Genomic DNA, 12,777 nt, shown 5'->3' on the forward strand with positions numbered 1-12,777 from the left:
GGAACTCAGGAATGGGGGGAGTTGGGGAGGAAAAAAAGAGAGCGATTTTCTTTCTCTCGTCTGGGACGCTGCTTTGCGTCCTAGAGGATGGAGCGCTTGGAAGAGGCAGGACTTGGGGGGGGGGGCAAGTGTGCAGAAGCTTTTAAACGCACGGAAGTTCGCCCTTTTGCCAACATGTCCTGGAGGCATGTTGACAACGAGAGGATTTCTTTCTTTTTTTGGGAGGGGGTGGGAGGGAGGAACTGATGGGACAGGCGTAAAATCCAGGGGGTTGGTGGCTCCACCTCAGTCCCACTCAGAGTAGACCCATCGAAAGGAATGGACCTTAGTGAGCCATGCCCGTTCACTTCAGAGGGTCTACTCTGAGTAGGATACAAACTTGGAGCATGCCATCAATGCTGTCGTGATGATTGGGAGGTGAGCTCTGGGCATAGCGAAGTGTAAAAGAGAAATTATTCCAGCCGCTTCCTCAGAGCCAAAAGAAGCATTTTCTGTGATTGTTGGTCAGACGATGCAGTGCACATTCTGGACGGACGGACTTGCAGTCTCGTCCAGGTCTCTGCCAAAGTACCATCCCATTGATTGAGTTTAATACGGTTTACTCCCAGGTAGGCGTGCATAGGACTGCAGCCTTAAGGACTAACTAGTTCTTAACTGGTTCTTGATTTTAAGCACAAACTGATTTCAAGCCTCGAAGTGTGAATATTGTTGATGTGATGTGAGCAGTGGCGTAGCGTGGGGGGTGCAGGGGGGGCCGGCCGCACCGGGCGCAACATCTGGGGGTTAGGGTTAGGGATAGGGTTAGGGGGCGCAAACCCAGGGTTAGGGGGCGCAAATTACTTGCCTTGCCCCGGGTGCTGACAACCCGTGCTACGCCACTGGATGTGAGCTCGGATGAGGAAGGAAAGTGGAAATGTCCATTTTTACCTTTGCATCATTTTTATGGGCTCATTTTTACCTTTGCATCAAGAACTGGTTAAACTGCAATCCTATCCCACCCATACCTGGGAGGAGAGCCCATTGAACTCAGTGGTGCTTACTATGAGTAGACATGGAGAGGCTTGTGCTGTTAAACACAACCCTGTCCATACCTCCTGCTTTATGGGATTGTGAACCCCTTGAGTCTTCTTTAATTCTCCTCTGACTGTTGCTGTCCCACATATTCTTCTAAATCCAAAAGTTTGCCATGCTTTTAAAATCGGAGTTGGAGAGCTACGTTGATTGCATAGGGTATCTCCAGTTTTAGGGAGCAGAAAATGTGGGACAGCAGGAGTTGGAGGAGAACCCCACATGGATGAGGGGTAGTCAAAGGAAACATAAGGCGTTCACTATCTATATTAAGGCCAAGGGACGCGGGTGGCGCTGTGGGTTAAACCACAGAGCCTAGGACTTGCCAATCAGAAGGTCGGCGGTTCAGGGTGAGCTCCCGTTGCTCGGTCCCTGCTCCTGCCAACCTAACAGTTCGAAAGCACGTCAAAGTGCAAGTAGATAAATAGGTACCACTCTGGCGGGAAGGTAAACAGCGTTTCCGTGCGCTGCTCTGGTTCACCAGAAGCGGCTCAGTCATGCTGGCCACATGAGCCAGAAGCTGTATGCCGGCTCCCTCGGCCAATAAAGTGAGATGAGCGCCGCAACCCCAGAGTCGGCCACGACTGGACCTAATGGTCAGGGGTCCCTTTACCTTTATGGATGGGCCCAATTTTGCATGTGAAATTGCCCAAACAGCTGGTAATGTTGAAGGGATGAAGACATGTAAAAGCAGAGCGAGCTACAAAGTGCATCTTTGAAAGGAAAGGAAGAATGCAACAGGCATGATTAAAGGTACTGTTAAGGTGACCCCTTTACAGTTTCAACAAATATGTCCTGGGTAATCAAGGAAGACTTGTAACTTGCCAAAATGTAATATTTCATCACAATGCATATCCTAAACTAACAGAGTTCATCACAGCTGATTTGCTACGAAATTCTTTGGATTATACCATCAGTCGGCTCAGATGAGCTCTGCTAGTTTAGTATATGCATTGTGATATGATTTTTAAGCAAACACATGACCTGATGCCCTAGGAAAGGATGATCTCTCTCCTGGGATTCTATGTGAGGAGGACTGTGCACATATGCTTAACTGTTAAGTCAAATTGGGACTTTTTCCCATGTAGGTATGCGACGGTTTCCTTCTTGCTAAATGAGAGCTGAAATTCTGGTCTATGTCTAAAGCCACTCCTGGAATCTACTGCTTCCCATAAATGGTTCATGGGGAATTTTGGCAGTTGGGAGATACCTTCTTTTGTAGAACATATCCATGAATATTACTAAGTCTCCTTCCATTTCCCCGAGACTTAAAAAGACAATTATAAATGGATTCTTATTGCCCATTGAAATGTGCATAAGGTGGGAAAGAAGTATATTAATTTTAAATAAGCAAATATATGTATTAGCTAGGATGTTGTGTTTGCTTTCGGTCCCAAATTCTTTCCTGCATTGACACCCTTAATTTTTAAAAAGTGGAATTGGAGGGGAGCGACTCTCAGCAACAGAGATTTGCTTTGCATACAGGAGGACCGAGGTTGAATCCTCAGCATCTGTAGGTAGAGCAGGGAATGTCCTCCCCCTGAAAGCCTGGAGAGCTGCTGGCAGTCAGTGTAGACAGAATGGAGCTAGGTGAATGCATGGCCCAATATTTATTTTAATTGTATTTATTTATTGCAAGTAAATCCCACCTTTCCTCCAAGGAGCTCAAGGGCGTGCATATGGTTCCCTCCCTGCTCATTTAATCCCCACAACAACCCTGTGGGGTAGGTTAGGCTGAGAGGCAGTGGCTGGCCCAGTGTGCTCCATGACTGCGTGGGAATTCGAACCTAGGTTTCCCAGGTCCTAGTCCAGCACTCTAACCATTACCCTTTGTTCCTAAGCCAGCCTTTCTCAACCTGGGGGTCCCCAGATGTTGTTGAACTACAACTCCCATCACCCCTAGCTAGCAAGGCCAGAGCTCAGGGATGATGGGAGTTCTAGTCCAACAACATCTGGGGACCCACAGGTTGAGAACCGCTGTCAGACCTAAGCACATGAAAAATCTCATTCGGATGAAGTCCCTTTCAACCTTTTCCAGACGATTAACCCAAACATGCGTCTGGAAACACTGTTCCAAAAGTTTGTATGCTACTGGCAGTAGAGCTGCTGTTTTGACTCAGCTTGGGGCAGGTTGTGACTGAGTAGGGTCATGCTCCCACAGCAGAAGACCAATGGAGGACTTCTTCCATAGTAACACTTTATATTGTCATGGTTATTTAATACAGTGGTACTTCGGGTTACATACGCTTCAGGTTACATACACTTCAGATTACACACTCCGCTAACCCAGAAATAGTGCTTCAGGTTAAGAACTTTGCTTCAGGATAAGAACAGAAATCAGGCTCCGGCTGTGTGGCAGCAGCAGGAGGCCCCATTAGCTAAAGTGGTGCTTTAGGTTAAGAACAGTTTCAGGTTAAGAACGGACCTCTGGAACGAATTAAGTACTTAACCCGAGGTACGACTGTATATTGCTTTCCATATGCTGTCATTGTCTCTCCCCAACCCAGTTTAGAAGTATGCAAGCTACTTTGTCCTTTCTGCATCTGACAGCATAGATTCCTAGGTGTGCTTACTTCCAGGGAAGTGGTTTCGATGACATCTCGTAGGCTGCAGTGCAGACTTGGAAAGATGCTCCTTTGAAAATGCATGGGACTTATTTCTGAGTAACCTTCCTTTGGATTAGCCTGTGAAACACGGAAGTTGTCTCAGTCTGCCTCAACTATAGGAAAGATGCAATGACTAACATCCACCTGACATGGATTTCAGCAGCTGAGATTTGAGCATATGTTGTACTTTCCTGCCGGTATCATTGCGGGCTTAAAACGCTTGATTTGGTTTGGACTGTCTCCAGCCGAGGGATGGGGTAGGAGTTTGGTTCCATTTGCATTCAGAGGCAAACTTGCTTAATTTGAACTTCCTGAAACAATACGTGACAATTACCGTATTTGCACTTCTTTGCAGTGCAGTTCCCCAGCCAAGAGTGACAAATATGCATAAAATCTGTCTATTGGTGAAGATAACATACCCACATTGCAGGGATTTGGACTAGATGATGCTTGTGGTCCCTTTCCAGCCCTACAAGTCTGTGATTCTGTGATAGAATGCATTACGGTTGGGAAGGCTGCTTGCAAAAATCTGTCCTTTAGGCAAACTTGCATGAAAAAATAATGTATGTTAGGAGAAATTTCCAGGAAAGTGACAATGACTGTTCATGGGGACTGATGTGAAGATTCAGATTTAATATCAGAATAATGGGAAACTGAACAAGCCCAAAATTTATGGATTTGCCCTTCCCAAAGGCAGTGTATCTAATTCAGGGCAAATGCCACCCCTCCCATTTAATTCTTCTTCCTTTTCAGTGATAATGGAAGATATGGCGGAACAAAAACTCGGTCTCCCTATTTGAAGTACAGCCCAAGAAGAATCAGCACAGATTCACACTGTGCAACTCACCCCTGTAGATGCTGTCCTTACAGGATAAAAAAAAACACACAGCAAATTCATCCACGATTCTGAATTGTTGTGTTTTAAAGGCACAGCACAGCACACACCCAAAAATTATAATTGTTGATCTGGGCAAAGAAGGTTTTTGGGAAGGTCAGCGTTAAACTGAGATTTATGTAATCTGGTCTAATGGAGCAAGTATCATAACGGCTCAGTTTAGATGGGGGGGGGGCAGATTGTAAAGGAAATCCACAGCTTGTTTAGGTAGGGGAAGGGGCTGGAAGAACAGTCAGCATTTTATGCAGGAAGAAGCTGTAAGGAGACCCATGTAAGCTTGGCAGAGAGATAGGGTCCTGGGGCAGTTTCCTGTAACAGGAGTTTTCCTTTCCCCCTATAAGCGAGTTTTTCTGGTGGGAATTAGGAAGCTCAAGAGAGAGATGAAAGAGAAGCCAGTGAAGAACAAAGAGGGGGCATTGTAAGAAGTGTTGGATTGAGTGAAGGGATAAATGATTCAATTGACAGCATATATAAACATCAAAATTACTCTGCCGGGTCAGGATAAGGTCTGTGTAATCTGACAGTGGCTAGCCCCATATGGTTCCAGAAACTGTTCAAGCAGGGCATGCCCATCCACTCTTTGTCATCAGCATCTTTGGATCTAAGTTATAGATTCTGTACAGTGGTACCTCGGGTTAAGTACTTAATTTGTTCCGGAGGTCCGTTCTTAACCTGAAACTGTTTTTAACCTGAAGCACCACTTTAGCTAATGGGGCCTCCCACTGCCGCTGCGCCGCCAGAGCACGATTTTTGTTCTCATCCTGAAGCAAAGTTCTTAACCTGAAGCACTATTTCTGGGTCAGCGGAGTCTGTAACCTGAAACGTGTGTAACCCGAGGTACCATTGTATATGCAGGTTCCATGTTTCACTTAAGTTACCCTTGAACAATAGGCATGCAGATTCCTGGGCAAGATATGGCTTCTTATTTTGTAGCATGCCTCACTGGGTGCTTCTCAGAAACACCTCTTCACTGGTCTCTTTGGTGTCTGCCCCTTCAAAAAATGCAGAGCAAATTTGGCTCAGGGCAGAGTTAAGGTTGGACTGAGGACTCAGCTACATTAGTAAAAACAATGTTTTGAATGTGTTATAAACATGCAACACCAGATGGCGACAGAGAGCAAAAAAAATTATATGTGATTTTTACATAGAGTTTTTTTTCTTTTGTTATAACAATTTAATTTCTGACTTACAGTCACATGTCATGTTACGTTTGCTTCATGTTACGTTATTTCAGGTTACATCCCACGGTGACCTAGAAGTACCGGAAAGGGTTACTTCCGGGTTTTGCTGCTCGCACATGCTCAGAAGTGCTAAATCGCGCTTCACACATGCACACAAGCGCCAAATCGTGCCGCGCACCTGTGAGATACGGCGCTTCAAGTTGCGCTCTTTTCATGTTGCAAACGGGCCTCCGGAACGGATCCTGTTTGCAACCAGAGGTACCACTGTATTTATAGCGTCCCCCCCTGCTGTGTGTAGATCCACCCTAGGACTGGGGATCCTGGTCCAGAGCTTTGCTCAGCCAGGAGGCTCACTGCATACCCTTGGATCAGTCACTTTAACCAACCTTACAAGGTTGCTGTAATAATAAATGGAAATGAGGAGACTCTTAAGCTTCTCAGAGGTAAAGTGGGATATAAATGTAAGAAATTAATAAAGGCAGAAGGCCGGGGGAAATTTATATGCCAAAAGGCAAACTCAAGGGAGTGCAAGAAAACAGAACAATTTCTGTCAGTGGTGCTCAGCATTGTGTTGTAGACGATGCTCGGGTTACACAAAAGGCGATACATAAAAACTGAGTGGTGCTTCCTGCTGGCCAGGAGACTTCTTGATAACCTTGAGCCAGGGGTTTAAGTTGCCACAATGCTCACTGAATTTAGTAGTCATTTCACACTGTGTTTCAAAATCACCCACCCTGTTCTTTTAAGACAAGTCTGGCTAATCCTCTAAATATGGAGGTTCGACTTGGAAACCCAGTGCAGGCAGGATGTGGCTTCTGATTTTGTAGCTTACACTTGTGCACCAGTGGGCTACAGGATGACTGCTGGTGTGGATGTGAGAAATAGATAAATTGAGGCTCCTGTGAGCCGGGAGCACAGATCCACCCACACACCAGGCATGCCAACTGCACCGCACTGTGAATTGCTTGTCTGGTCTTTCGCTGTTGCTTTCAATCCGTCTCCACCAGAAGCGGGGGAGGGAGCAATCCTGCCTTATTTCTTCATCCAGCTGACCAATGTGTAAAGGCTCAGGGGTGCCTCTTCCATCCCCGGAGGAGGCTGCCCGTTGTCTCTCTGCATGATCTTCTGTTCTGAACGTGAAATTGTAGAGTTGAGACCTTGAAGATAATCGAGAACCAGCCCCTGCTAGTACAGGAAAACTGCTGCATCCCTGATAGGTGGCCATCTCATTCCCTGCTTTGGAACCTTTGCATGCTCAGAACAGAGATTTAGGCACAATCCTGCATCGATTTACAAAGGAATAAGCTACTTCCCTCAATGGGGCATACTTCTGAGTAGGCATGCACAGGGATATGTTGTTAAGCAGCAGTGTCATTGAACTTGATGACACTTACTTTTGAGTAGTCATGCATTACGACATTGCTGTTGTGCAGAAATACAGGGTGGTACTCAACTATGTTTTACTTAGACTAGACTGATCGGGTTGCATTCCACTAAGTCCTATTCAAAGTAGACTCATTAATGAATCAAAGTTAGTCATGTCTATTAACTTCAGTGGGTGTTCTGTGTAGGACTAGCATTGAATACCACTTATTGAAATTAATGGCGCTAACTTAGCCATGGTCATTAATTTCATTGGGTATTCTCTGTGTTAAACTTAGTTGATGCCACCCACAGAGCAGCATGTTTTTCTGAAAGCATCAGCAGGGCTGCCACTATTGCAAGTGCCACACAATGTTCATTCTATATTTGTAAGGAATCAATGTCTTGCCTGCCCTCTGGAAGTTCCTGCCTATTGACATCAAACAGCTACCTTCCCTGTACTCCTTTCGGCGCATGCTAAAAATGCTTTTATTTAGGCAAGCTTACCCAGGCATATGTTTTAATCTGTAATTACAGATTACAGGTAGTTTTTATTACAGATAGGTAGCCGTGTTGGTCTGCCATGGTCAAAACAAAATAAAAAAATTCCTTCCAGTAGCACCTTAAAGACCAACTGAGTTAGTTCTAGGTATGAGCTTTCGTGTGCATGCACACTTCTTCAGATACCTTCTTCAGGTACCTTCTTCAGGTACCTTCTTCAGATACCTTCTTCAGGTTCAGATACCTTCTTCAGGTACCTTCTTCAGGTACCTTCTTCAGATACCTTCTTCAGGTAGTTTTTAATTATTTTTTGACTCTCTCTCTCTCTCTCTCTCTCTCTCTCTCTCACACACACACACACACACACACTTGTTTTTTTACTTTGACTTCCATTGATCATTTTAATGCCTATTTTATGTTTTCAAAAAACTGCTCAGAGGTGTCCTTTACAGTTCTGCAGTACTCAAATTTTGTTAGGTAAAAATAAATTACTGGTTCTCATTTTTCCACACCCTGAAAAGAAACCACTTTTGGCATATCAGTGGCAAAGAGCCACCAGTTTTAATTCAAAATCTTTTTTTGACCTGCCTGGGTACACCTGCCTTAACTCCATTAACTCTGTGTTAAATGGACAGTTGTTAACAACTACTAGGAGCAGCAACAAAATGTTGCAGTGTGGAGTGTTTCTGCACAGGATACCACCTACCCAAGCCCTCCTCTAGCATGCACTATTCCATTTACCCTCCCTCCCAGTCCCTCTCCCCATACAACAGACAGTCAGCATTCTGTGGCTACTTTGCATGTTCAGCTCTTATTCAGGCGTTTCACTCCTTAGTGTCAGCCCCCACAAAATAGTTCTTTTGCACTTCTGCAAATCTTGGGGTTTCTCCAAACCTACCAACAACCATCCAGTAGTGATGTATGGAAGTGAGAGCTGGACCATAAAGAAGGCTGACCGCCAAAGAATTGATGCTTTTGAATTATGGTGCTGGAGGAGACTCTTGAGAGGCCCATGGACTGCAAGAAGATCAAACCGATCCATTCTGAAGGAAATCAGCCCTGAGTGCTCACTGGAAGGACAGATTGTGAAGCTGAGGCTCCAATACTTTGGCCACCTCATGAGAAGAGAAGACTCCCTGGAAAAGACCCTGATGTTGGGAAAGGTGGAAGGCACAAGGAGAAGGGGATGACAGAGGATGAGATGGTTGGATAGTGTTCTCAAAGCTACCAGCATGAGTTTGACCAAACTGGGAGGCAGTGGAAGACAGGAGTGCCTGTCCATGGGGTCACAAAGAATCGGACACGACTAAACGACTAAACAACAACAACAACCACCAACCATCTCTTTGTCTGCAGTGCTGTTTCATTCACATATTACCTGCCTGGACCTGGAAATGGAGGGAATGATTTGCTTAAATCTTTTGCCTGGTCTTCAAAATGTGATGGGTATGAGCTTGCTAGACTAGGCTTTCATAGTGAGTAATTCAACAGGACAGCCTTCCAGAAATAAGAGGTGGAGACACACACACACACACACACACACACAGAGAGAGAGAGAGAGAGAGAGAGAGAGAGAGAAGATCAAACCTCAATTAGAGCAGGACAGAGTGGAACATGCAAACAAAATATTTGCTTTAAACTGATTGCATTTTTAAATTGCTGTAGCCTGCTCAGGGACCTTGTGTTGAAGGGAGCATAAGCAATGAAATAATTAACGGTGGTATAAAAATAATGCGGTGTGGAGTGTTCTGAAGGAGTCAACTCCATTCTGTTTCCCCTCCCCGGTTTTCCATCCCACCCCCCCTGGAAGTTTGTGGTCAATGAGCATGCTCAGACATCAGTGAGCTATTTGGTTGTTGTTTTTTTAAATTACTCCCATATAATTTTTCACTCTCAAAATTGTTTTGTTGTTTTTGGCATCTGTCTGTCTTGGGAAACGATGGCAGATAAAAGGTTTGACTTTGGGAGTAAAGTCATACGGTTTGAAGAATTATAGTGCCTGCTGAGTCTTTTGAGATGGATGTGGGAGAGACATGTTTTGTTGCAGCTGGGGCAGATGAAGGAGTCCAGTCTTGCTGCTATAGGTGCACGATGGTGTTTCTTCTCTCTGATGTTTTGACTTCTGCCAGCTATGGAGGGGCGGGGAGTTCCCTGAGCACCCTGCTACTGCCTCCTTATTTCCCGGTAGTTCCCTTTGTGGTGTAGTGGTTAGAGTGTCAGACTAGGACCTGAGAGCCCAGGGTTCGGATCCCTACTCTGCCATAAACCTCACTAGGGGACCTTGGGCCAGTCACCATCTCTTGGTCTAACCTACCTCACAGGGTTGTTGTGAAGATGAAATGGGGAAGAGGAGAACCATGTGCATCACCTTGAAGCTCCTTGAAGAACCAGGTGGGGTATAAATGCAGTACAGTGGTACCTCTGGTTACGTACTTAATTCGTTCCGGAGGTCTGTTCTTAACCTGAAACTGTTCTTAACCTGAAGCACCACTTTAGCTAATGAGGCCTCCTGCTGCCACTGCGCTGCCAGAGCACGGTTTCTGTTCTCATCCTGAAGCAAAGTTCTTAACCCAAGGTATTATTTCTAGGTTAGCGGAGTCTGTAACCTGAAGCATATGTAACCTGAACCGTATGTAACTTGAGGTACCACTGTAAAAGATAAATACATAGCAATCATAACTCACCACCCGAGTTTGCTATCTTGCTGTGTGTGGCTAAGACAGCAGCCTTAGATGTGATGAGTTGGGAGCTTGAATGCTGTTTCAAGATTATAATTCAAGATTATAATTTGGAAGACAATTTGATTTTTTTTAATTTTAGTTTTTTCTTTTTATTGGATTGTGATTTGATATGTTAATTGGATGTTTTTTATTGGAAAATTAATAAACGCCCTAACAAAAAAGAAAGCAAGCTGTTATATACTGAATCAGACTAAAGGCCCATGTAGCTCTGTTTTGGGACTACAACTCCCATCATCCCTAGCTAACAGGACCAGTGGTCAGGGATGATGGGAATTGTAGTCCCCAAACAGCTGGAGGGCCAAGTTTGGCCATGCCTGGACACTGGCTGGCAGCAGCTCTCCAGGTTTTCAGGCAGGGAGTCATATCCCAGCCCTACCTGGAAATGCCAGGATCTCTCTCACTCACAAAGCAGATGTTCTGCCACTGAGCTATATGACCCTTTCTTTGAAAGCTTGAGTGTGTGGATTTTCTGGTATGTGTGGCAATGATGGGAGAGGACTGGAAGAGGGGAGAGTTGCAAGGCCCCCTCCTTTTCCAAGCAGCAGCAGTGATGGTTTCAAATAGGTTGTAAATTTTTGTCTAAGCAGGGGGCCAAGAAGTCAAATTCCAGAGCTGAGGAGCAAGCAGGGGACTTTGTGGGTATCAAGTGCCCTCTGTTGGCCAGAGGGGAGCTTGCACAGACTTCTGTGATTCAGTCTAACCGTGCGCAAGGTTAAGCGTGTTTACTCCAAAGTAAGCTCTGCTAGTAACAACAGCAGCGAGAATATGGGTAGCCAGTTATTGGAAAGGAAATGATATCCCAACAAAAAGGGAATGGTTAAGTAAATTATGGGAGTATCTGGAGTTAGCAAAATTGACGGATTTAATAAGGCACAAATCCAAAACCACGGTATAGAAAAAATGGGAATGCTTAAATGAATATTTACACAAGCAGGGCTCAAATATGAAAGTTTGGTTGTGCTTAGACTAACCTTGTGAAAAATATAGAGAAAACAAAGATTTGATGGACTATGAAAGAACTCAAGGAAAGGAAGTGACTGAAGAATAGATGTAAAGGTGAACTAGAAACTAAGAGACGTGTGGTGAATGCGGTGGAAGTCTTTTAGAATATTTTAACTAGGATTTATATATTGTAATGTTTGAAGTATAAATTTGGTATTATTGATTATTAAAAGTATTTTTTTCTTTTTCCTTTCCTTTTATCTTTCGTCTCTTTTCTTTTCTAGTCTGCATGTTGGAAAATACATAGACAAATGTGTTTACAGTGTTATTGTACAGTGTTGATTTTTGATTCTATTTCTTTTTTCCTTTTAATTTCTTGTAATATTTAATAAAAACTAATAAAAAAATTAAAAAACACAAAAGTAAGCTCTGCTGGGTTCAGTAGCACTAGCTCCCTGGAAAGTGTGCTTTGGACTGCAACGTGTGTGTGTGTGTGTGTGTGTGTGTGTGTGTGTACACATATGCTCCAGCCTTGTGAAGTGAGGCCTGGGGATAACTCAGTCAGTAGAGCATGAGACTCTTAATCTCAGTGTCAGGGACTGGGCAGAGGAGGAATGGTGGAAATCGCCTCCCAATCCTAACCCTTTCCAGGGAGGAGGAAGCAGAAGACAGTCTAGATTCACAACAGGGGCTTGAGGGAGGTCACAACTCAGAGGCAGATGAGGAGAAATTTGGGGAATCATGGGAGAGCCAGAACAACACTGACAGCTGACACGTTGTCATTAGAAAGCATTCCAGACCCTCCATCTCCCAGAACCTGGCAAGCCTTAAAAGTAGGGGAGCAAAGAGCTCAAAGACAGAGGGCACATAGCAGCACCCGTAGAGGACACGATGAGAATGAGGAATGAGGAAGTGGAAGAGACGAGGGGTGGAGATTCACTCGGGACAACGCCATTATCCAAGAGGCTGGGTTCTATAGCCTCTCTCTGGAAAGATTGAAAAAAAAAAAAAAAGGATGGTAAGAAACTTTCCCTTGTCTTTATATTTTCCTGTCCAACCAGCCGAGAGCCACCGACAGCATCCAGACACTCAGAGTTGTGGGTTCAAGCCCCACATTGGGCAAAGGATGCCTGCATTGCAGGGGGTTGGTCTAGATGACCCAGACGGTCCCTTCCAATTGTACAATTCCATGCTTCTATGCAAGTCCGTGTAGCTGTAGTTGTTTTGTATATTCACTAATTTAGCAACTGGACATTAGATTGGGCAGGCATTGTGTTTGTCATCAATCCTGCTCTGGTGAGAGTCATTGCATGCCCCCCGCTTCAAATTTCACTAATTATTTCTAAATTGTGAGTTATACGTACAAATTTGTATGTGCAAAATTTATGCAAGTGTTGTCTTTTAAAAAATTATTTCTCTCTCTCTGTTTGTGTGTGTAAGTTGCCTCCCTCACATACAACAGTCTCTGTGCATTAACCAGT

The sequence above is a fragment of the Podarcis erhardii genome (genome assembly GCF_964252035.2).
Source record: "Podarcis erhardii genome assembly, chromosome: 14".
Lineage (NCBI taxonomy): Eukaryota > Metazoa > Chordata > Lepidosauria > Squamata > Lacertidae > Podarcis > Podarcis erhardii.